Here is a 25,442-nt window from a genome sequence, read left to right on the forward strand (position 1 = left end):
AGTAAATTTAATTTTGCTATTCCTCCAATAAATTACACTTTAACAGAGTGAGATATTAAACGATAACTGTTCTCTTTATACATTATACCTTTTCTGAACACTTCAGCACTTGTCATCTAAGATTTCAGATCCTTCACCTTATTAATATAAATCCTTTTGTTATGGATTGCATCTATAGAAGTAATGCCTTCAAATTTGTATGGGTGTGAAAGTTGAAAATTGGATCATTGAGTGTTATGCCTTTAGTGAATTCATCCATTGATGAGTTCAGGAGCTAAATGTGCTGTGAGGATATTTAGGCTTCATTGGAAATGATCATTGTTTTTTGTTGTTGCTGTTGTTTTGTTTTGTTGTTTGGTACTGGGAATTGAACACATGACCTCGTGCATGCCTATGAAGGCAAGACTTAGGTGTATGTATATCATTCAGGTTAACACATTTTTAGAATTTCAATATTCAACATATATTCTGATTGCCTCTTTTATATATTGAAATACCAGTTTCTTGATGAAATTATGTTCTTCATTATTTTATTCATTATTCCATTAAAATGAGAAGAAATGGCTGATGTTTAACAATGTCTCAGAAAAATAATAGCATTTATTGTTTAGAATCTTTCAAAAGGAGTGTAATCTCTCCATTAAATCTTAGGTGCAGAGGGAACAACAATTGTGCTATGTGGCAAAAGATCTGAAAGGACACTTTGGTAGGAGGAGGTGGGTGAGTGGTGGCTTAGCAGGAAAAGACTAAGGATGACGAGACCTGTGTCTGTTGGATGTTTTTGATGTTGGCCAGAAGGAAGCAAAAGAGGAGATTTCAGGTAGATAAAGAGAAGTTGAGACAACAGCGACCTGAAACTGTTCACCCCTACTGGCCCATTGTCCTCTTCTCAGTGAGATTCTCAGAGTAGTGCCCATTTCATGCAGTCAGTACTCGGATTCAGTAAAATGTCCTTTTCTTGTGTGTTAGTTTCAAAAAATTCTATAATGGCTTTGACTAATGGTAAACTTGAAAGCTTTTTTCCCATGGATTATTCATGGAATAAAATTAAGTACAGAGAATGGAAGAAATTTGGTCCTAGAAAGGTAATGCCATTTGACTCCTACTACAGAAAATGAAATCACATCCTGGAAGCTGGACATAATGAAAACTGATAGTATCAGCACAAACCCTTATTCAAAGCATTAATCAATAGAGAAAAAGAGTAAAGTGGAGTATGGAAACTTGTTTGATCTTCTTTTGGATGTAAAATTAGAATCACTTACAGGAATCGAAAGTGTCAGACTAAATCTATAAAGGAGAATTTAATGAAAATCTTCTTGTAGTTGATGACAAACATGTAGAAAAGTTTCTCAAAGCTCTGCTTCACTTGAACTCCATAAGATTAGGTTTTGTTTTGATTTTGATAGATATGACAGTTTTAGTTTCGTTTTGTCAAGTTAAATCTTAAAAATGAACATCAGACTTTTGTAAGATTAGTAGTGAATAGCATCAGAGTTTGGATTCAAAATTATACTGGTAATTGAACAGTTTCAAGATACTGATTTAGTAGACTTTGAAAAGTAAAATTAAATAATGTTTACTTTTCTTTTTCTTTAGTACAGTGTTTCTCTTTTTTTTCCATAGTGCTTTTGTATTTAATTGATGTTTAAGAGATTATATTTTTGCTCAGTGGATGATTATCTCATAATTAAATTATACATACAAATATACAATGCTGGCAAGTATTTTTCTGTAGAAGAAACAGAAAAATTAAGCATTTATAAGTTTTCAAACTATTTTCTTTTGCTCTGAGTTACTGTGTATCTCCTCAATATGAAAAATGGGTTAAGTGGATGTTTTGTGCCTCAGACATTTTAACAAGTTATGTTATTAAATTGAAAAATAAATTCCATTCTCTATTTTTCCAAATTATTTAGTACAGAATCAAGATATATTATACATTCATAAGTTTTTCCATCGCTTAACTTTGGTTCACATTTGTTAATGACTGTATGCACAATGTAGATTAGAGATACAATAATATCATAATCTATTCCTAGATTCATTCTTATATGTAGAATGTTTGAAGCAAGAGATAACTATTCTTGGGGCTGGGGATTTAGCTCAGCGGCATAAGCACCTGCCTTGCAAGCAGGCAGTCGTGAGTTCGGTCCCCGGTACCGATAAAAACGAAAAAGACAAAAAAAAAAAAAAAAAAAAAAAAGAGATAACTATTCTTGAGGGAATTAACAGGGATGTGTCTTATGGTAATATATTTTAAAATTTAAACACACACCATAGTTTTTTATCAGCCCTTGAATATTATTCTTTTGATCCTAGTAACTCTAATGATGGTGTGTTACTTTACTGTCTGTCTAATAGACAAAGAAACTACAGTGTAGAAATATTTACTTGGTAGTTTTTATAATCCACTTAAGATCCATGACCATCAAGTGATCAAGTTTTACTGGAACCCAGTAATCCTGCTCGTTGGACACAGAACCCGTCCTACAGCATTATGTGATTCCTTTCTTTGGCTTCCCTAAAACTCTATTTGTTAATCATAAAAAAGATACTTACTGTTCAATAAAATATTTTGAGATCAAAAAGTTGTAAACAAATGGAAGACCAATGAAGAAGATAAAATATTTTGATTCTAAAAGACAAAATTATTTGTGTCTATTTTGAGCTTCAGATTTATTTTCTCTATTTTTTGAAAGTGATTAAAAATGATTCAGCTCAGCAGTGCAAGTGCCTATCTGATGAACGCAAGGTTTGATTCCCTCTACCAAATAACAAACAAACAAAAAACCTCTTATTCCATTTGACCTAAAAGGTGAGCATAAACAGGTTTGGGATATGTTGAAAAATCAAGAGGTCAGACAGCTGTTGAAGAATTCACTGACGAATATTCATCAGCATATTTACAAAAAAAACTTGTATTTTATATATTGGAGGTGTAATTGAATGTATTTGAAATGCAAAATCATTTTTTGAATAATAAAGCTTTCTCCAAGAACACTTTGGTATTTAAATTAAGCATATATTCAAGAACAGTTTGATATTATGATTCTATTGACTTATAAATGCCTAGTAAGCTTGGAAATATAGAAAATTTGACTTCAAAAAAGGAAACATTTTGCTTTTTCCAGCAGGAGATACCAAATCAAAGGGATTTTTAAAACCCTTCCGTATAATTAGAAAGTTAGATGTTTAATCATGTCTCCTTGATGTTTTATCTTGTTTTCTTCTGCATTCTCTGAAAGTACTTTTGGATAAATATCTCCATCGGTTACATTAAAATGAAGAAGGAATATGTCTTGAATAAAGTTCAGAGTATACTAATTGTTTAATAAGTTATTCTTTATAAACAAAGAGCTTCACTTTTGGCTTTATCTGTCAGTCTCTTATAAAGACAGCTAACACAATCTCCCTTCCCCAGGTACGGCGCCTTCTGAGTAGCAGAGTTCTGGATTACTGTGATTTTACTCTATACAGCAATCTCTGAGCTTCTTACGATCCTTTTCTTCCGTCTTTTAGTAGTGATTCCAGAGTGGTTTGTTTACAGCTGTGACGCAACTCTACAGTAATCAATTATTGTAAAAAAAAATCTGAGGTTTTGTAAATGATTTGGGCTTCCAAATTAGATGCAGTCCAAAGTTATTCAGATAATAAAATAAATTTGCTTGTGTTTAAGTAAATCATCTCTTAGTTAAAAATTACAAATCTTGTAAAATTACAGGATTATTAGGGATTGAATATAAATGTCACTTGCTACAATTTTTATTCAATTTAAGTCCAATAATGACATTGGACATAGTTATTTGGTGCTAAATAATGCAGTGTTATACTGTTTTTGATTACTGATCAATCTTTATACTACTTTATAAAAGCTGTACTATAGTTGCAAAAAAAATCAGATAAATTCAGCAAAAAGAATTCATACAGCTTAAAGATAACAATTGTGCTAGTAGGTCTTCCCAGTAAATTTAGCAGGCAGGCTTGGCAAGTGAGTTTGTGTTGCCTATCAGCAAGGTTGCCAGTAGGTACAGGATTGTGCATATTGTTATTTGTTTGTTTTTCTTAGTTTTTTTGTAATATCATCAATTTTTAAATGTTTCCTCAACATAATGTAGATGATATACTACAGGAATTTGGAAATAGTAGAAATATATTTGCCACTCATGAGGAAGTCTTCATTAATTTCCTTTTTAAAACCTGCATTACACATTTGTGCCTTTTCTTTTGCCAACCACAAGAATTTGTTTTGTAATCCAGTCATTTGTAAGATTGTTTCACACGCTCTTTGGACTGCCAGTTCCACAGGGACGGAGATCTGTATTTGGATTGCTTCACAGTGGAAAATGTAGTAGGCATGCATTAGCTTACATTGAATGAATGGTATTATTTATGTTATTTGATATCATAATGATCTTTATTAAAGCTGTGGAGTGTTGGATTTACTACGAATTCTAAATATTCTGATAATTAAGTATATTTCTGGGAAAACATTTTATTTGCTGTCTTAACAATTCAACAGAATATTTTAACATAGTTCAAGTAATATTTTTATGAAATATAAACATGAAATTATTAAAATTTGGTCATTAATTTTCAAGCTGAATATATTAAAATATGTATTAAATACATTTTGAAATAATCATGGTGGGTATAGTGACCATACAAATAATCACATTTATTTTATATTTTATACAATACTATATTGCAATATACTATACCTTATATTATTTTATATTTTATTAATAAACATTCAGAAAATATTTTATTTCCAATTTCCTTAGCTATTTCTCTTTCGGATTTTTGCTGAATTGATACTTATCCAACATGTTTTTATTAGGTTACAAAATGGGAAGAATACAAATTCTCTTGGGAGTTTCTAGCAATAATTACATTTTGATCAATGGAAAAGACATTCCCTAGCCCAAATTTCAGTATTATAAGTGCAGGACAAATAATGCTCACAGTAGTCTTCATTATAAAACTTTTATGTATCAGAAATTAATTGATCTATAGTCTTTCCACAAGTGGTAACACAATAACTGCATAGCCATAAACAAAAAAAGTGATCATCAACTTACACTTTGTAACACATACAAATGTTAATTAACTTAAAAATCAGGCAGGAGCCAAAGTAAATTCAAACAATAAAATTTCTAGGAAAAATATTATCTTCGTAAAATAAGGACTTCTATGTAATACGAAAAGTACAGAGAAAAAAAAAGACCACTTACTGGATGCTTCAATTTACATAAAACTTGAGGAAATGTAGCAGCAGAGAACAATGTGGAGAGACCTTGGGAGGAACCAAGGTGTTCCGCTGCCCAGGGGGACCCCGAAGAGCAAGCAGCAGCTGTGGGGCATCACCAGAAGGCCAGCCCGAGCTCCGCTGCTGGCCGAGAAGGGAAACACTGACGCCCAGGACAGAAGATGCAAACAACTTGGGGGCGTCCATTCAGGAGGAGACAGTTGCAGAGCGAAGCTGCATCTCATCTGAACCGGGTCTCCAGGTACTGTATTACCAAGGCTTGGTTGGTAGTCTGCACCGTGAAGGAAATAGACGAGGAGCAAATCAGCTTCCGCCTCATCATTTCAGAACCGATACATCAGTCTGCATGACATGAACCCAAAAAACACCCAGAATATCAAACGGCTCCAGAGCAGCAATGTGGAGACACTGTAGTGGGGCCCCGGCTCTATAAGTTTGGCCCCAGACCTACATTGCCTGGGTTTGTTACCTGACTATTAACGACAGGGAGCCTGGCAGGAAGTAGTGACCACATCTCTCTGTTTTTAGTTACAGTTTAATCAAACTCTCATCTGGTCCTGTAGAAAGAAAAAAAAAGTGAAAATAAAAAAAGCTATATACCAATCAGATTCATCGGTGTCAATAATATCAAATATTTAAGAGTAATAAAAGTGTTTGCATATACTGTGCTATTATATAAAAGAAAATGGTATCTGGACTAAAGTGTATTTATTTTACTGATGCAAGGATGACTTAGTATTATTAATATAATTTATATAGATTAGAAGAGAAAAGGGCAAATAATTATCTTAATTGATTAGAAAAATTAATTTGAAATAATTCACACTCATACATAGAAAAAGTTACCAAAAAATAGAACAAGGCAGAAAGTCCCTTAATCAAATGAATGCTTTAAGCTAAAAATATTAAACAAACCATCCCAAAAGAATATTTAATTGTTGATTTTCCTATTTTCTGGCTTTGAAGGCTTTTAATGCTTTCATTCTTTTGTTTTGAGCAGTTTTATACTATTTTGTTTTGTTTGAATTCATCATGTGTGAAGGTATGGACAACTTTTTCAAAGACTACAAGACACATTATGGTAGCCACTGCTGATAATCCTGTTGTCTTCTTTTGAAATCCTATATTGCTTGCATTGTTTTGTTCTGGTCTGCTTTGTTCTGTTTTGTTTTGCTCTCTTTAAAATAAAATAAAATAAAATAAAATAAAATAAATATTTAAAAGGAAACTATTTAGTGTCAGACCAAAATAAAGGCATCTAGTATGAGTGATTCTAATCCATCAGTACAAAACAAAGCAATGCAAAACCAAACAAAAACGAATCCATAAATAAATTTAAAAAGTTATCAGTAGTGCCATGATAGTTTTCTACAAGAACATTGTGTACGCAATGTGAGTGGCAGTATTTCAATGTGCTATATATGAAAGAAAAGGTGTAAAACTGCTCCCATGCACAGATAAATGGATGTCTATGTAACAATCCAAGCTATTCATATAAACTATTAGAACTAATAATAGACATTAGTCAAATCAATATCCAAAATGGATATTATTGCAAGCAGCAATCATAGGAATAAAATAAAATAATAACAATAATAAAACATCTTATTACTCAAAATTACATATTTCTTTACAATATTTTTACCAGAGAATCTAAAATCATCTGAGACGAAAAAGCTACAAAACCTAACACTGCTGTATTCACTAAATCAAAAGACAGGCACAGTAGAGGTGGGAATCTCGAGCTCTCATACTTGTCATTTCTACTTAAATTAATGTGTGCATTTAATGCAGTTACTTTAAAAATTCCTAGCTCAAACTTTCTTTCTAAATATATATTAATAGGTTGATTTTAAAATTCATATGAAAAACTAAAGCAAAATAGTGATCATAATTTTAAAGATCAATATAATTTGCCCTATCAGATAGCAAAATTTCTATCAATGGTATTATTACAAAGATATAAACATATGGTGATTGGTTAAAATTTTTAAATTATTACAGTAAAAGGTACATTTTTATTTATCCCTTTCAAAATACAATGTCTCAGCTCAAACACACTCATTCCATGTTTTCCAGTGTGGGAAGCAGTGGAAGCATGAGCACTGGCTTGGCTATCTCATGTCCCGGACTGATTAAAACACTTACCTTTCATGTGCTCTTTGACTTTGGGAAAAACCGAGGTCACTGGTAAGTTGGGTGAGAACACATCATAATGTTTTTAAGAGCCAGCCTTTCTATTGGACGGCATTGAGAAGCGGTACTCACCATGTTTTTTCACATCTCAAAATGACATTCACAAAAAAGAACTTCCAGAACTGGCCAGAAAGTGGCAATGATGGGATAATGGTTTTAAATATTTTTTAAAATTTAAACATTTACCATATACTTTGATCACTACATATGCATACACACACACACACACACACACACACACACACACACACACACACACATATATGTACAAAAACCTGCATGCATTTATCTTTACCATCATGTACACAAATAAAATACTAAAATGCATATATACATACACAAATGCATACTAATAATATATCTACATATGTAGGGTCTTAGTTACTTGTTTCACTGCTGAGATAAAATACCCAACACCCACAGTTAAAGGAGGAAAGATTTATTTGGCTCATTGTTCATAAAAGTTTCTGTGAATAGTTGACTGTGGCAGAGAGACATTGCAGAGGACAAACAGTTCATGGTAAGCAGCAGGAAAAAAAGGCAGCAAAGCAACTATCTACAAGTGACAACAGCAGAGCTCTTTCTGTCCTTTACATTATATCCAGGTTATACCCCCTTAGGGGAGTAGCACATATGCCCAAGGTGGGCCTTCCAATTATCCACACCAAGAACCATGCCAAACCAATTAGTGGACTAATTTAGTAATCACACACTCTTGATCCCTACATCACACAATGAATCCCAGCATCACATACTTTAGACACAGTCACCTCTCTGAAAACCCTACCTATGAGTGCTTTATATAACAGGTAGATATAGATAGATATAGATACAGATATGTGTATCTCTCTATAAATACCTATGTATACCATTGCACACAGTTTGAGAGAAAGATGTTGAGAGACAGATATCAAAACTTGAAAAAAGCAGAAGAGACAGTCCATGAAACAACCACTTGATTATAAATGAAATAAAAATGCAACCAAGGTTTTAAAATAAGTTCAATGGAATATTCATTTTGAATAGGGACAGATCCAAAAGTTACAAAATTTATAATGGTCCAGCCAGATAAAGTGCTTTTTAAAATTTAATAATGGAAAGCATGTGCAAAATTAAATTAGTAAAGGTATCTGCAAGTCTTATTGTCAAAGTATTTGGAATGAAATATGTAAACATTCTAACAATTCCTACTGTTGACAAAAGCAATCTGATAAAAATGAGCAACTATATGAATGGCCAATTCACTGAAAGGAATGCAATAATAGATTAGAATATGTGAAATATTTTATTAACAAAATGGAATATGTGGATTTTGGCTGCAGCAATTTTCTTTTAGGTAAATCTATGTTGCCTCCCCTTGAATCTATGTGGGCTTTTGATGGCTTAAATCAATTAAAAAGTGTGACAGAATTGATAATCTGTTAGTGCACAGAGCACGTGGAATTTGATGAAGATCACACCTTGACTTTTGAATACCTGCTCTCTTCCAGGGGCAACTCCTCTGAGCTTGCCGCATTGTGAAAGAGTGTAAGGAGGCCTGTGTAGATGCTCCTAGTCAAGCTTCAGTTGCTTCTTGTCATCAGTTGTTTAGCAATTTCTACCTGAGGTCACTGATGTTATGGTCAAGTCACAGTCCATTACTTTGGGGCCTTGTCCTAATTCCTGTTCCATGAGAATAGTGCACATAAAATAAAAGTGACTATTCTCTTAGCCCATTTAGTTTTTAGGTAATTAGTTATGTAGCATGCACACATATATAAATAAATGAATAAATGGAGCACAGTTTGAAACAATATTTTTTCACATCCTGTATATTGCTCAATAAAACAACTCACCATAACGAAAGTCACACACAAATGTCAATAAATGCAGAATTCATATACTTCTGGTAGAAATGCGAATCATTCTTCAGGGAATATTTAGGCAACATCTAGAAATTTTAAGAAAACTTTAAGCCAGTAAGCCAACAATGATATTCCCAGCATTGCCCTTGTAGGTATGAGAAAGAGAGAGAGAGTGAGAGAGACAGAGAGAAACAGAGAAAGAGAGAGAAAGGAGAGAGAGAGAGAGAGAGAGAGAGAGGCAGAGAGAGAGAGAGAGAAATCTGCATATTGCTGTATGCATTTTCATAAGAAAACTTTGGAAGCAGTCAGTAGGGGAAATACCTACATAAATATTGCTTCATTTATATGATAAATATGCGGTATTCTCTACTTATGGAATAAATCTTTGAAACCATATTATGATGCATTGAAAATAAATAGTTTTTATGTATCAGTATAGATGATTTCTAAAAAATAGGTACTATAAAACATGATTCTATTTAGCATGAGGCCACTTAGAGAAAAATGAAAACAACACTATATTTTATTTAAATATGTATACATGCCCGATAAAATAGAACTACACGTGTAGGAAATAATTCATAATCATTGTTTTTCATCCCTGATTGAACTAAGGGAATCAAGAAATGGCAATTTATTAAATTGCAATAAATCAAACTAAATATAGCAAAATATTAAAATTTGAATGCCCTGATGGCACCACGGTAAGATATACAAGTATCACATTTTTCTTCCTATGTTCTTTATAGTTTTGAATTATCTCAGAAAAGACTTTTAATTCTTTAAATTTCACTGTAGTATGATTGGTGCTTGTTGTAGTCAGGGGCTGTGAGGAGAACAATTAAAATCAGGGCATGGAATTTATAATATTATTTTATGATGGTCAACCAGAGTTAATTCAAGAAAGTGCAGGAAATCTATCTACAATGCTAAAGACATGGAATATTCAACCAAGAGCCTGAATTCCACAGAATGTCCTGTATGAGTCCAGATGAAGACTCAGAGCTCCAGAAAAGGCCTCCCACCAGTCCAGCTGGAGGTCTAGAGCCCTCAAAAAGGACTCATGCCAATCTCTTTGACGGATCTGTGCTGGAAAGGCCCAGAAGTCAGCAGTGGAAGCTAAGAAGTCTATGCCAGCAGGGTGAAAGAGCTGTGCTAGTAGCTTGAGGTCCTACACTGCAGCTGAGAAGTCACACTCAAGACAAAGACCAAGGCTGTACTGATAAGCACCACAGCATCCTCAGAGACATGGAGGCCTCAAGCTCCTCTGACAATAAGCACAGTCGAGTACATGCCAGGAAGCCAGCATGACAAGTTTATCCGGAAATTAAGTGACATACATTTTTCCCTTCCAGAGCCAGGAAGCAATGCTCGATGTGAGGACCAGAGCTTCTCCAGGAGAATCAACAGTTCAAACAGCAACACAAAGAGAACCCACAATGCCTCAATGCCTCAGTGCCTCCAAACCTCCCTTCTCCTTCTCCACATCTCTATTTATGCTGGCAGCTTTCCTCAGGTGAAACATCTACACTCAGCACCACGGTGATTTAATTCTGCTGGCATTAAGTTGGCCATCAGTTTTTAACCTATAACAGTGCTACTGTGGAGATAGAGAGGAGAGCGTTTCCTTATTATTGGGCAAATTCTCAGGAAAGTGACCTAGGTGGGCAAAGAAACAGCAATTTGGTGTCTGGTTCTTATAAGCCATGGAAGCTGCTTGGCATCTTCTCAGTCTCAGAGGGTCACCAGACCACTTCATCAAGTGAGTGACCTGATGGGTTGGCATTTTAAAATGATCACTCTTTCCGCAGCATTCAGGAAAGTATGCAAAACAAAATGTTAGAGAGCAAACACAGGCAGGAATGTTAGATAAATGTAGTTGATGCAATGTAGAAAAAGAGACCTGATTAAAAAGGCATTTATTTAGGAGGTAGAATTGAGATGGGCTGTACCTGGCTGTTCGGGTTCAGTGAGTAAAAGGTTGTTTTTATTGATATCAGACACAATGTCAAGATCACTTTTTAAGGAATAGATTATAGGCACATTTTTAGATCTGACATAGTGGGGATTTCTTGGGGGCTTTCAAGAAGCCGTGGGAGGTTTTCAGAGGGATTCAAAGCAACAAATGTGCTTCAGAATGGAAAAAAATCCTGCATGGATGGAGGCAATTGTGAAGGCCCTTGTCCAAGTAGAAACATGATCATTTTAAAATAAGTACTTTTAAATTTTTAATAGAGGGTTTCACAATGTAATTTCAGTCTGTTTTCATTGGGGACCAACTTAATGTCACACTGTAAATTTTATTTATTTTTTTTTTTTATTTTAAAGAGAACAAAACAAAAGAGAACAGAACAAGCAAATCAGAACAGAACAATTCAAGCAACATAGCACTTCACAGTAAGACAACCTGATATCAACAATAAGTAGCATAATGTCTCTTTTCTTTAAAATAGTTGAGCACACCTTCACATACAATAATATCAAACATAACAAAATAGTATAAAACCATTCAAGAGAATGAAAGTAGTATAGGACATTCAAAACCAAACAACAGAAAATGAACGATGGCTACTATATTTCATTTTCCTTAAAAAATTGCTTATACTATCACACATATTAAAATCCAATAAGACACAACATGATAGAACCAATAGAAACAAAAAACAAAAGCATGACAGAACTGAAAGCAAGATGATATTAAATCAGCAATGGCTGCCATAATGTCTTGTTTTCTTCAAAGTAGCTGTTTGTACCGTCACATACAATAAAAGCAAACAAAACAGAATAAAACCATTCCAACCAATGAATGAAAACATTCAAAGCAATATAATGGGGAACTATGATTACAATAAAATCTTATGTACCCTTACCATTTCTTAGACTAGGGAGATTATACGGTATTTACACATGTGAGTTTTATTTATTTCTCTTATGAGTATGGTCTCAAGTTGATTTATACATATCTCAGTATGATAATTCTTTATAGCTCAATAGTAATCCATTGTATAAAAATACAACAACTTTTTTATCCATTCCTCAGTTGATGGGCACTTAGGTTGTTTCCAAGATCTGGCTATTACAAATTGTGCTGCTGTAAACATGGGTGCACATATATCATTGTGGTATGATGTTTTCAGTTCTTATGGGAATATGCCTAGGAGTACAATAGCTGGAACAAATGGGACTTCCAATCCCAGGTTTTTGAGGAATCTCCAGAATGACCTCCACAGTGGCTGCACCAGTCTACACTCCCACCAACACTGCAGAAGAGTTCCTTTTTCCCCACAGCCTCTCCAAAATTTGTTGTTGATAGTTTTCTTGGTCCTGGCCATTCTTTCTGGAGTGAGATGGTTTTAATTTGCATTTCTCTAATGAATAATGATAATGAGCATTTTTTCATGTATTTATTTGCCATTTGTTTTTCTTCACCTGAGAATTATATATTGATCTCAGATGCCCATTTTTGGATTGGGTCTTTGAATTTCAGTGGTCAGATTTTTTTTTTTTTTCTGTATATGTTGTAGACAGAAGCCCTTTGTCTGAGGGACAGTTCACTAAGATTTTTTCCCAATTTGTGGGTTTTCTTTTCATCATGCTGGAGATTTCTTTCGACACACAGAAACTCTTTAATAAGAAGTGATCCCAGCTATTGATTCTGAGAAGTATTTCTGTATGCACACTGTAAATTTTAATATCCTTCACAAAAATGACAAGGTCTCAGTCCCTGCAATTATGCAGTACTTGTCACCTTCCCTGTGGCATCAGTAAGACACCATACTTTGTCTTTCTGTTGGTGCATTCAATGCATTTTTGCCTGCCATGAACTTTCCTCTCCCTTCTTAGTCCAGGCCTCTGGATGAATCTGTGAATGTCACCTCTTAAGATTAGGTAACTGTTCTTCAATTAGAACTATGTCTTTGTTACTGGCATAGTCCAGGGATCAGTATGGTGCTTGATAACAGGCATTTAATAAGTACTTATTAAGTGTTAAATATTGTTTAAGACATATGTTATGCACACCAGGGGCTGATAACCAAATGCTGGTATAACAGTTTGTTTGAAACCTCTTTTGTTACAATTTGGTAAGCTCATGTGCCTCTTTCCAGATAAATATAAATAACTCAAGTTGCTAAATTTATCTTTCTTTTTATGATGCTGGCCATCTTTGCTGTCATTGTGCTCTAATGTTTACTGCATGCCTTTGGAGTATTATTTTAAGGTACTAGTGAGATTAATTATTTTGCAGTCTATTTCTATATCCTCCCCCACCCCTGCTGTAAACCTAATGATTTGTTTATTTACCTGAAAACTGATTTCTCTTTTAGGGCCTATTAGCACCTCAAAATTGGCTTTACAAACCTGGTAAAACTTGATGACTATCAACAATTTGTAATTTGTCAGATCTTTTGTATGAAATTTAAACAGAGGGGCAGAAGACTTCAACTGGATGGCTTCATCGGGTTATGATTTTATAGATAGGGCAAATTTTCCAACATGATTTCTCAAATTCTTATGTTTACAAGAAGCTTTTTGAGTTCATCAGTTCCTTGAATCTTGAGCTATTTCAAGTGAATACTAGCAAAAAAAGGACATGTTTATCTGAGCATGTGGAGCTTGAATCTTAAACTGTAGACATTTAATTATAAATTTGTGCTGTAGCATCAGACCTCTGAAAATATCGGTCTGTTGATTTAATTTCTTATTCTAAGGTATGCCTGTGTGTTTAAGAAAGAGATGGAGAGAAATGAGAGTGAGAGAAAAAGAAACAGAACAGTTGACTGATGACCTTTTAGATGGATCAAAACAACAATCTATTTATATCTGCTGGGAAATGCTCATCCTTTTGAAGGCACCTCACAGTCTTTTTATCCTATGTGGCCTTTTTAGGTGTTCTGTTTTAATCCTCCTCTAAATAAAGAAAGTAAATGCAGTAAAGGATCAAATTTACAGTCTAGTTGAACGAGAAATCCATTAGGTTGGAAACTCTGTAGAAGTGGTATTGCTGTGACATTGATTTCTCTTTCCTGGTAGCAACCTTGCCTGGTATCTATTGAGCACACTCTCCTGTCAGTATTATCTTTTCCTCACCCATCAGCCCCTCTTGGACAGCCCCAGGGGGCCCTTGTAGCACATTCTTTGCAGAAGCATCACTTTGATGGCAAAAACTTCAGTGTGACTCAACAGCATCTTGAAGATTCTTGTGTGCTTACCCTTTTCATGTGGCTGTAGAACAGAAACCAGTGCAAAACAGGACGAATGTAAGTAAGGAGTGTTCAGATTTAATTATACTGATTTCTTAGACATTTAAAGTTTGTGCTAGGAACGCTTAGATACAAAAATAAATAAGCAAAAACAAACAAAACAAAGCAACAAACAACAACAACGAAAGGTTAAGCAGCTTTCTTTTTAAAAATTCACTCAAGGCCATCTTAGCTTTTACCACTGTCAGAAGAAAGAAAAAAAAAATGTTTTTCAAGTGGGAGTCATTGAAAAGAAAAGTGTACAGGACAGGTTGTCAGCAAAGTTTTATCTCTCCAGACTGCTAGTTTTGGGAACTCAGACAGCTAATGGAGCTGAGGAAAGACCTTTCTTTGAGTTGGCAAGGAATATTGAGTCTATTTCTTAACTTCTGATTTTTTGAAATATTTGCTCACACTGATCTCAAATAAGATTTTGAACCGGTAATAAGCCTTAAGAACCAAGAATAATAAAACCAGAACTGTGAGTGGGATGGCTGTATGGCTTATTTTTCAAACAAGGACAGTGCAGAAAATGGAGGGTTTTTCTTAGAAATTATATCAGTGCAAAAAGTATAAAATAGGACTATTGCCCAGAAAACTGGGACCTATGATCACCCTAATTATGCAGAGAGAACAATTAAAAATGAAACAATAACAATCTATTTAGACTGAGGACAAAGATTTAGTTTGGCAAACAGTTTATTTATTTGACAAATCTGATGAATAAATATGAAGTCAACCTCCTATATTAATGTGGAATGTGAATAATCTGATTGGAGTTATTAAGACCATTAAAACTGATTGCTTTAAGATTTGTTGTTATTCTGTTAGATTAAAAGATAAATCAATGTCAGCTTCTTACTGGGCCCTCCCAACTAAATCAATCAATGACTAACTTAGTATGTACCTTCTGTTTGGTTTCATTTTGATAGACAGATTTTTGCCCTTGAAGGTAGTATTAGTTGAATATATGCACACCACGAGCCAATGTCACTTCTTCCATTACAGCTGTTGAAAATTTTTATTCAAAATACACAGTTACTTTGCTTAGTGAAATTGAGACCTTGCACATCTTAAAGCCACTTAAACGAAATGTGTGCATGATTTATAGAACAAGCAAACAAAGCATGACCTTTCTTGAACTGATTAACAGTGCAATTCTTCAGAATGGCAGTTTACTATAGATTCACTCACATTGAATGATGTTATAAATGTGTACAGGGTACAATACAAATACACGACATGAAAATATAATGGGATTGAAATAAAACTTGACTTCAACATTTATATTCTACTAGTAAAAGAAAGAAAGCTCAATTCACTTTCCCTGTGTCCTGTTTTCTAGGAGAAAAAAAAATCCATGTTATATAAAATATAAGCGATCAATACAAGAAATTATTCTGTTTTTAGGGTCAGTATTAAAGTATCTTTAATTTTTAATTATACAAATGTCCATACATTGTAAATTGATGCCTGCCTTAAAATGTACTAGAATTCCATTTGTTTAAAGACTAAAGATGATAAACAGATAGATAAATAGAAATATTTTAAATTTTTTGAAAATTTTGTTTTCATTCTTATCAATCAGAATATAATCTGAACAAAAAGAAGAGTACAATGTGAAATTATTTGGAAATTCATTCTAATTCCTCAATCTGGGAAGTTTTACAGTCACAAGAAGCATTAGGAAAGAGTATAAAATTACAGTTTGCAAGGATTATCTAGATGTTCTCCCAGTGTCGGGGGCTCATAGGTGGGACCTTTTGGAGGTAGCTGATCTAGTGGATGTGCATTAAGAGTATGTGATAACTAAACTGGTTTAGCACGGTACAAGGCGTGGATAATGGAAGCCACTGAGGGTGTAGGCGGTACTGATCAGTATGTGTGTACCCTGGCTGGGATAAAATGGAAAGGGAGGCTTACTGCTGCTGCCTGCTACCTGCTTTGTCACGAACATTTTCTCCTATGTGATGACTGCCTTGGAGGCAGCCAAGTATGGAGTGAAACCTCCACAAACTATGAGCCAATATAAATATTTTCTCCATTAACTTGTTGGTGCTGAATATTTTGTTTTGGCAAAGAGAAAAATAGCTAAGACAGATTTTGATATCAAAGAAGTGGGATCCTCACTGTGACACTACTTGGCCATATGGTTCAGGAGCCTTTGGAACGGGGATTTAGGAAGACACTGGGAAGTTTTGAAGATGCTGGCTAAAGAATCAGCCCTGAAATGCTCTAAACTGAAGTCGATGGGAGATTTTGTTCAGATTTCAGAAGACCAGAATGTGAACAGAAGTGAGCTTCAGATAGGGTGCAGTGACTATGCTGACTATTCAACTATAGAATATATTTTCTATGTTGTGGGAGAAAACTAGCCTACATTTTGCTCCTGACTAGAAACTTCACAGAAGACTGAGTGTAGTGGATTAATTAATCAGGCAGGAGAAATTTCAAGGCACTCTAATGTCGAAGTGGTGGCATGGCTACTGTAAGAGGCTTTTACCCAGCTGTACTTTGCGAATAATGCTAAATAACCTTGCAAAATGATATAAAAAGTTTTGAGCTTGGCTAAAAAGGAAAATCTGGTAAAGTTGTGGACTACAAAGATGGAGCAGAGGAGAACTGATAGGTAAACTACTGGCATTAAAAAGCTAAGTACCTGTACTTTTGATCTGGACAGTAGAAGACAACCTGAGAGCATCATAAGAACCAAGAGTACTACACCATTGGTAGGCTCTAACCTGAAAAAGTGAAAGACTTTGCTTTAAAATAGAACTCCAGGACAGCATACTCCAGAATGGTAGAGCCTTTGGAAATGTGCTCCTCTAGATTGGGATCAGAGTGGTCAGCAGTTTAGGCATTGGACCCCTACAATCAAGATAGAAGGAAGCCTACCTACTGCTCCAGCTCGTAGCAGATCTTGGTATCTTGAATATGGTACTGATTTTATGTGCATGAGTTTTATGCTCATGCAGAATGCAAGAGTTGTGGGGTTAGGAAAACTTCTATTCAGATTTCAGACAGTGTGACCATGAGAGGGCAGTGTGTGGAGCTGTAAGTGAAGCTGAGAAACAGTGGAGACTACAGAAAGTTGGAGAAGTCAAGAATGTGGATCATTTGAAGAAAGCTGCAAGGAATGAGCAAAGCCAGCACAAGAAAGAAGCCACAAAAGTTACAATAACCAACAGTATAATAGGGGTGGAGTCACCCAACCATTTTGGAATTTTGTTGACAGACCATCTTGAGAGCTGAACAGGAAAGTATGGGATTTAATGTTTGTCCTGCTTGATTTTGGTCTTGCTTTGGTCCCATTTCTTTCTCTTCCATATTTCTAACTTTTTGAATGGGACTGCTTATCTTGTGCCATTGTATGTCGGAAGCATTTAAGAATTATTTAATTTGTACAAGCACTTGTAGCTAAATAAAAGCCTTAAATCTCAAAGAAGACTTTGATCTTGGAATTTTGGGCAATGTTGAAACTGTTAGCCTCTTAGAGATGCAGTAAATGCATTTTGCATAAATTGATACCTATAAATCTTCTGTTGACCTGGGGCAGAATATTATGGCTCGTATCTAGATGTCCCCTCAAAGCCTCATGCACTCATAGGTGGGACTCTTAGAGTTTGTGGACCTAGCATGTGTGAATATGGGTTGAGTGTGTGACAACTAAATTGACCTAGAATAGTTCTGGGTAAGAATGTTGAAAATCCCACCCCCGCCAGTTGTGAATGGCACCAATCCATAAGTTTGTAGCCTGATTGAGATAAAAGAGAAAGGAAAGCTCATTGCAACTACTTGCTGCCTCTTGCCTTCTCTGTATAGACCGTCTTTCCTCTGCAATGCCTCCCTCTCATGCCACTCTACTTGGAGCCAGGCAACTATGGACTGAAACCTGTGAACCAAAATATACCTCTCCTTTTTTTTTAACTTGTAGGTGTTGGCTATTTTGTCTCAGCCATGAGAAAAATAACTAAGACAGAAGTCTTTTACATTTCAACATCAGGCTCTTTTAAACTAAGAAAGTTACGTTGAAGATTATTAGATTATAGATACTTTTAAAATAAAAGAAGATATCGAGATTCACATCATATTAATAAAAATCTTCCATGTGGAAGATGGGTGATGAGCCCAGGAAAACCCAAAACACAAGTCTTTATTATGATATGATGGTGTTCTTAGTGTGTGCTTTAAATTCTTGGAGGGCAGAGACTGTGTACATCTCTGTCATCAGGCCCTATGAGCTGTATAACAGAGTCCCTTAGTGTTTTTTTTTTTTTTAAGTGAAATGTAAATATGTGACACCCAAATGTTAATATTGTCCTTAAAACAATAGACTGTTATTTCACTGAATATTATATAATTTTGAATTATTCCTTTTGAATAAAAAGCAGAATTATATGAGGTTCCTCTTTTCAAGGAAATTCTTCAGAAAACCATACAAAATATGTTCTTCCAGACCTCTTCCCCCAAACAATATTTAACTTACCACAGCTCCACAGTCGTGAGGACATGGGATAAATATTTATGGTCATGGTTATGAACCAAGTAATTTAAAGTCTGCTTCTCTTCCAGCACCATTCACAGTCCAGTTGCCTTTAGTTTGAAGTTAATTTTTAGGTTGCATTTTGTTTCAGCCATACTTTCTTGTGCGAATTTCAGCTTATTTACATATAAGGAAATGTTAATGTGGAGAGAATTATTCCAGGCAAAAATGAGAAGTAGGAGAAGTCTCTTGTTGAGTTTCCCCAACACTCCCTCCCAGCACTTCCCTCTATTTCTTTAGGAAGCCAGTATTTCCTCATTCCTCAGGCTATTTGCTCTAGCAGCAAAAGATGTAGGAAATGGCATATTACCATTTTTGGACTGATGTTTTGTATTTTAAACTAGAGAGTTAGCAATTTTGGAATAAAGAATACTATTTTACCATGCATATGGATAACTCCAAAATGAAAACATCACTGTCTTTTAAAATAACAAACTTATTCAGACAAGGAGACAAGCTGACCTTTGAAAATGCCTCAGTTAATATGATCATCTTTTATTTAAAACCTTTCACAATGACCACATGAAGTAGAAAGCAAAGGTCAAATCAAGGCCATATTTTAAATTTTCATTTTTAACAAAGGCTATTGAAGCAAAATGCAATTTACAAAATGATACAATTTTATTTCAATATACTTAGGTGAGTACAATTTATCTTTTAAAAGATATCAATACAATTTTCCCCTTGCAGTAGGGTTTTGCACAGTAGAACTTGAATATGGAAGAGAAACCTGCAGTGGCAAAAGATGGTGGGAAAGAGGTTTTTTCCCCTTGACTGTCTTTGAGTTGTTGCTTCTGATCTATTCTGTTTCCATTTTCTTAAAAGAGAAGCTGTGGAGATATGCAGGATTCTATCTCATCTAGTGCGTGACTCATTTGGTCAAAAGCATAATGTACGGCCATAGCAGCAATGCAATTAGGAAAGTGTGTTTCTAATAAAGCAAAGGAACTTTTCTACAAAGATGGGCTGGAAATCAATCTATACTTACATGACATGAAGCCGTTTTGCTACTAGAGAGAATTCTAAGAAATAAGATAGAAAGAAGATAGGATGTATAATAAACTTTTAAAATCCATTCTGACTCAACACATTTCAAGTAACTAAGTACAATGCGAATTCATAAAAGATCCCCCCCAAAAAAGTCTTTTTTGTATGTTGGACAACACATTACCAAAATCACAGAGGAAAGTACACAAAACTTCTGTTCTTGGTCATAATATCATACTGATTAAAAGCTTTCCTGAAGGTCAGGATAGAACTGTACAAGATTTATTCCTATAAGCATAGAGGATTTTTGTTTCTTCACCTCTGTTACCCTTTGATACCTTCTGGTATATCCTCAGAAAATATTCTTCCTTTTAGGAATTTTTATTTTAATTGCAAACTTCTTTTAATTAAGTGAAGAGGTTGTGATAAAATGTGGAGAACCAGTTACCTAGAAGACTGATACTCTTAAGATCAATGCCCTTTCTTCCAAAAATGTAGAATTAAAAAGAAATTTTCATATATTTCTCCGATTCTTTAAACGTAGTCCATTACTTCTTCTACTTTAAAATACATTGTTTTCCTTCATTTCTAGAAAAATGTACAAATAATTTGCAGGTATACCCTCCATGTAAAATCAGAGGTAATATTTATGAAGCTATTTTGTTACTAAAACCTGGGTAATATTAAGATAACAAACTATCTCTGTATCTCAATGACTACAATAACAAAATATATTTTTCCCTGATCATGCAGGGTCTACAAGGGTTATTTGAGAGACTGAGAGACTGCTCTACATGGTCACACAGGGATTTACTTCATTCAAGTTGACAGAGTTACTATCCTCTTATAGCTGAGCTATAAGGTCTCGTACTTCAAAAAGCCCCCCCCCCCCGCAATGGTGTCCAAAAATGGGGCAAGACATGTTTTTTAAGATAAAGGAGCACCTTTATTTAACCTGGTACCAGGGACACAGTGCAGTTGGAGTTCGCAAAGCTGTGTGTCTGACTTAAAACTTTTAGAAAATCAAGAAATGAGGAAATCCTCGATCTGCTAAGGAATGAGGAAGACCTTTGTTTCCCTTTGCAGAGGGGAGCGATAGTTAACATTTCAGTCAGGTCACCCAGGAAGATGGCACATACAGAACAGTATGAAGGCGCTACAGCTTTTATAACAATGTGGTCGGTGCCCAAGGTGTCCTGTTGTAGAAAATATTTGCATTTGCAAAGGGGATTAACAAGTAATTTGGTCGTATAACTTGGGCATTGGCAAACATAACAAAAATCTTTTTGTTAGTGTATAACATATAGGATAGGTTTCTGTCTTGGTCTCTGCAACATGGAAGATATAGCTGGAAGTTACTGCTATTAAAACTTAAGACTTGTCTTAGTGTCATGCATCATTGGCTCATAATCTACTGGCCAATACTTATAACAAATGGAAATCCAGGACCTAATACCATGTGACCTCATCATCCAGAACCAGGAATATACTTCCATTGTTTGTGTATTTGATGAAACATTTCATACAAAACAGATATAGTGTCTCAGTGAGAATGGGTGTAGTTTAATGTAGAATGACTTCAAAGGGAGAGAATATATAATATTCAAAGGGAGAGAATATATAATAGCTGGCCAAATGTCAAGACAGCAGTTGTAATGCATGAGGTCCTGGATTACATCTACATGACTAACTGGGTCTTTCAAGGAATAGCCTGTCCCCCTCCTGTGATGATTATTCTTGTACAAGGAAAATGGGCTATGTTGACCTACCAGGTTGCTGTTTATCCCCTGCCAGGCTGATGTTTTCCATTTAGTTTGTATTGAAACGCTGACGTTTTCAGACCCTCACCCAGGGTGTCTTTTTTGTATGAGGCCTGGATCTTATCAGCACACAGAGATGTTGTATCCTATTGGGCTAAAGCTTGAAACCATAGACCTGTGTGGGTTTCAGCTACAGGTAATGATGATGAAAAGTTGAGAAAAAAAAAAAAAAAGAAAAGAAAATCATGTCTTCTTTGCTTTTTAAGTAATTTCCAGTGTACTAATATCTAACTTTCTGTCGAATTCAAGGAATCATGTATTTTCATGAGTAGTGCTAAGTTTAATCTTGTGAGATAATAAGAAAGAGAAGAAATTTGGATGTAAAACTGGTTTGGAATTTTCTATCAGAAGTCTATTCTGAAGTCATGTACAACTAGAAAGATGAATTTACATTATACCAGTATGAAAGTACAAATTGGAAAGGTAGTCAGTGGTCAGACTGTGACAGACTCTTAGACTAAGGGCTTTGCACTTTATATTGTAGGCAATATATCCACTTGTTTCTGAGTCTAAGAAGTATCTTTACTAAAATAATACACTAAGGATAAAGAAGTATCAGAAGATGAACAAAATTAGAGAAAGACAATCAATAGTATTTTCTCCCAAATGTCAATATTCATGACTGCCTTTTTAACATTTTTAAAAAAATCTACAATGATTTCTGTTCAAGTACTTTTTTCATGCTTCCTTATAATTTTCCTCTTCCTAATTTGAACTTGGTCCTTTCTCCCTGACTTATGTTATCCCCATAGTTAAAAATTTAGAAAGCAATTTTTGATGGTTGAAGGAAATTATTTACTCAATAAAGATAGTGAAAGCTTAAAAAACATGATAGCAGTGGGACTGGAAATTATCTGGAGAGCACTGGAGAATCTAGAGAGTGCAGTGGGTTGAGTACCAGCTTTAGGGACTGAGAGAAGGTTTTGCATTAGCATTTTAAATGGTTGTTTACATATAATTTACTAAGAAAGAAAACTACTCTTAGTTATATTTTTAATGTACTATTGAGTTCATTTTTCATGTTATTTCCAGTTGTCTTTTTAAGACAGAACTTGTTCCTTTTCCTTTGTTGTAGAAGTAATCATAAATCATCATGATGTGGAGTGCCATTTTCCAAAGCATGTTAATAATGTCCTATATAATGTTTGTTGATCAAATATGTTGGTAAATCCTGAATTATATGAAAAGAAAAAATGTTTTCCCAGAACTAATTAAGAGTGAATCAAAGCAGAGGAATAGTACATGCTTTCCAAAGTTACTAGAGCATATAACTAACTCTTGGCTTTCTTTGTAGAATGTTTAATGTAAGTAACTATTGGAATAGAGACCCTGCAACCCCCCAAAATCAAAGTGATTGCTATTCAATAGACCCAAGACTTCTGGAAAACAAAATGTGTGTGTGTGTGTGTGTGTGTGTATAAGCAACACTTTGTAGCAGCAGATACTGATTGGGAGCCTTTCAATTCAATTGAATTCAATTCAATTCAATTCTGATACTGTCTACTTAAAGGTATCACAGGTTAAAATCTCTGTCTCACACGATTGCCCTGGTCCAGTTAGGCGCTAGTTACATGTAGTTGTTTTTCATTTCCAGTTACCAGCATCCTCTTATAAATCAGAATTTCTCATGAGCACCTACTTGGGTTTAAATAATTTGCTAGAGTGGATCATAGAACACGGAGAATCACTAATTGAACTGAAGCTCAGGATAAGGTATAGGAAAGAAAGCAGGGCTTCCAAACCCTTTCTAGATGTATCACACTCCATGAAACTCTGAAAATATTCTTTTTGGATTTTTTTCAGATTTAAATCATTGGAGCTCAAAGTAATTTCAGTCTTTCTTTCTTCCTGAGAAGTTAGGAGAATAAAAGCCCCAAATTGCTTGTCACGCCTTGATCATTCTTGTGGATGAAGCCTTCTGTCTACCGGCCACTTAGAAGCAATCAAAGAGCAGTCATTCCATTAGCAACAAGGCACTCTTAGCATTCTAGAAATTCCAAGGATTTTAGTCCTGTATGTCAGAAAACAGGAATGAAGACCAAATGTATTTCCTAATATCACAATGACATATCACAAAAATTTAAGAATATGTACGTTTTGAAAATGAAACTTTCAATTGCTTTTGTAGTAAAATTGAGACTGTTGGTTCCTCTGAAAAAGATTCTAGTAAGTAAATGATATTTCTGGTTGGAGAATGGTAGTGGGTGGGAGAAGGAATGAAGTGATTCGTAATAGTTTTTACTCCAGTAGAAATGATAGAGTGATTTATAATTATGTAGAAGCTTAAATACTGGTGGTTGGAGGTGGAACTGAGATGGAGCTAAAGCATTTGTACATTTCAAGCAAGTTGCAGATTTATGTCTTATATAATTAGCTAAGTGCTTAGGAAATAGGTGGCACAGGAAATAATAATAGCTATTATTTTTGAATGTTTATTATGTCAAGTAGTGTTCTCGATTTTATTGCACTTAAGTCAATTAATTCTCAAAACAAATTTGAATGTTTTGCACATGAGAAAACTCAAGGCAAACATTAATTATTTAAGGTTTTCATCTTTTAAATGGTAGAATTGACACTTGAACTCAGTCACTTTACAAAAGCCGTGCTCTTAAATGCAATGTTACTGTGTGTGTGTGTGTGTGTGTGTGTGTGTGTGTTTGCATGCGCCTGTGTGTGTGTGTGTGTCTGTATGTGTGTGTGTGTGTGTGTGTATGTGTATGTGTCTGAATAACTAGAACTTTGTGAAAAGGAACATCTTAGTAGAGCGGTGTAGGAGATCATTAATATGGGCATGCGATACATTTTGGATATCGATAGCAAGCAAGCAATAAACACACGGTTCTCTAATGAAGAACTTGGAGATACAAATTTGGAAATGCTTGGCATAAATATAGTCACAGAAGTTAAATGTGATAGTCACAGACGTTCAGGGAAATGCATGTCAATGACAGTTCCATGTAATAATGGTGAAAAAATCTCACTGGCACTAGGAACTAGTGCTTGCCAGACATGTGCATGTAATTTATCCTCTTAATATGAATAATGAAAAATAGGGGAAGAGAACTAGGTTTGAGTGAGAGATAAGGAAAAGAAAACCTTTAAATTCAGAGAGAAAAAATTTAACTATCAATATATAGAAAATAGACTAAAGGACTGTTGTTGTTTTTGATTTAATGATGAAGAATTGAGCAGTTTTAAAGTGCCGTATTCTCAGAGGGAGATACAGAAGGTGAGGAGTAGTAGCTCTCTTAAGGCAGGGGAGAACAAAGACTACTAAAAAAAAGGAAGAAGTTATGTAAGAGAACAGTGCCCACTGGAAAGTCAAGTAGTTAGAAACAAGGGTAAATGCATCTGTGAACATAGGTTTGCCAGATATGTGCATGACACAGAAAGATTCTTGTCTCAGGGCTATTTCTTTGTCTTTGTAGTAAGAAGATATGTTAAGAAAATTGATGACATATTCTCTAATTTTTAGGATACTTTATAAGTACTCGAGAAATTACTAGAGGAAGAAGTTGATAGAAAAGACATATGCCATGTAAA

At 34.7% G+C, this 25,442-nt stretch overlaps 1 long non-coding RNA gene across 1 annotated transcript in view; it reads right to left on the reverse strand.

The window, feature by feature from the left end:
* Positions 1-4,463: 4,463 nt before the first annotated feature.
* LOC134472220 (uncharacterized) overlaps positions 4,464-25,442 on the reverse strand; it is an 88,310-nt gene continuing 67,331 nt past the window's right edge. The window contains exons 3-4 of the long non-coding RNA XR_010042110.1: positions 5,739-5,826; positions 4,464-5,540 (exon numbers count right to left, since the gene is read on the reverse strand). This is a non-coding gene — a long non-coding RNA (uncharacterized LOC134472220). The remainder of the gene's footprint in view (positions 5,541-5,738; positions 5,827-25,442) is intronic.

This window comes from Cavia porcellus, unplaced genomic scaffold, assembly GCF_034190915.1.
Source record: "Cavia porcellus strain 051 isolate PalLab524CR breed Dunkin Hartley unplaced genomic scaffold, mCavPor4.1 scaffold_22, whole genome shotgun sequence".
NCBI classification, from domain to species: Eukaryota; Metazoa; Chordata; class Mammalia; order Rodentia; family Caviidae; genus Cavia; species Cavia porcellus.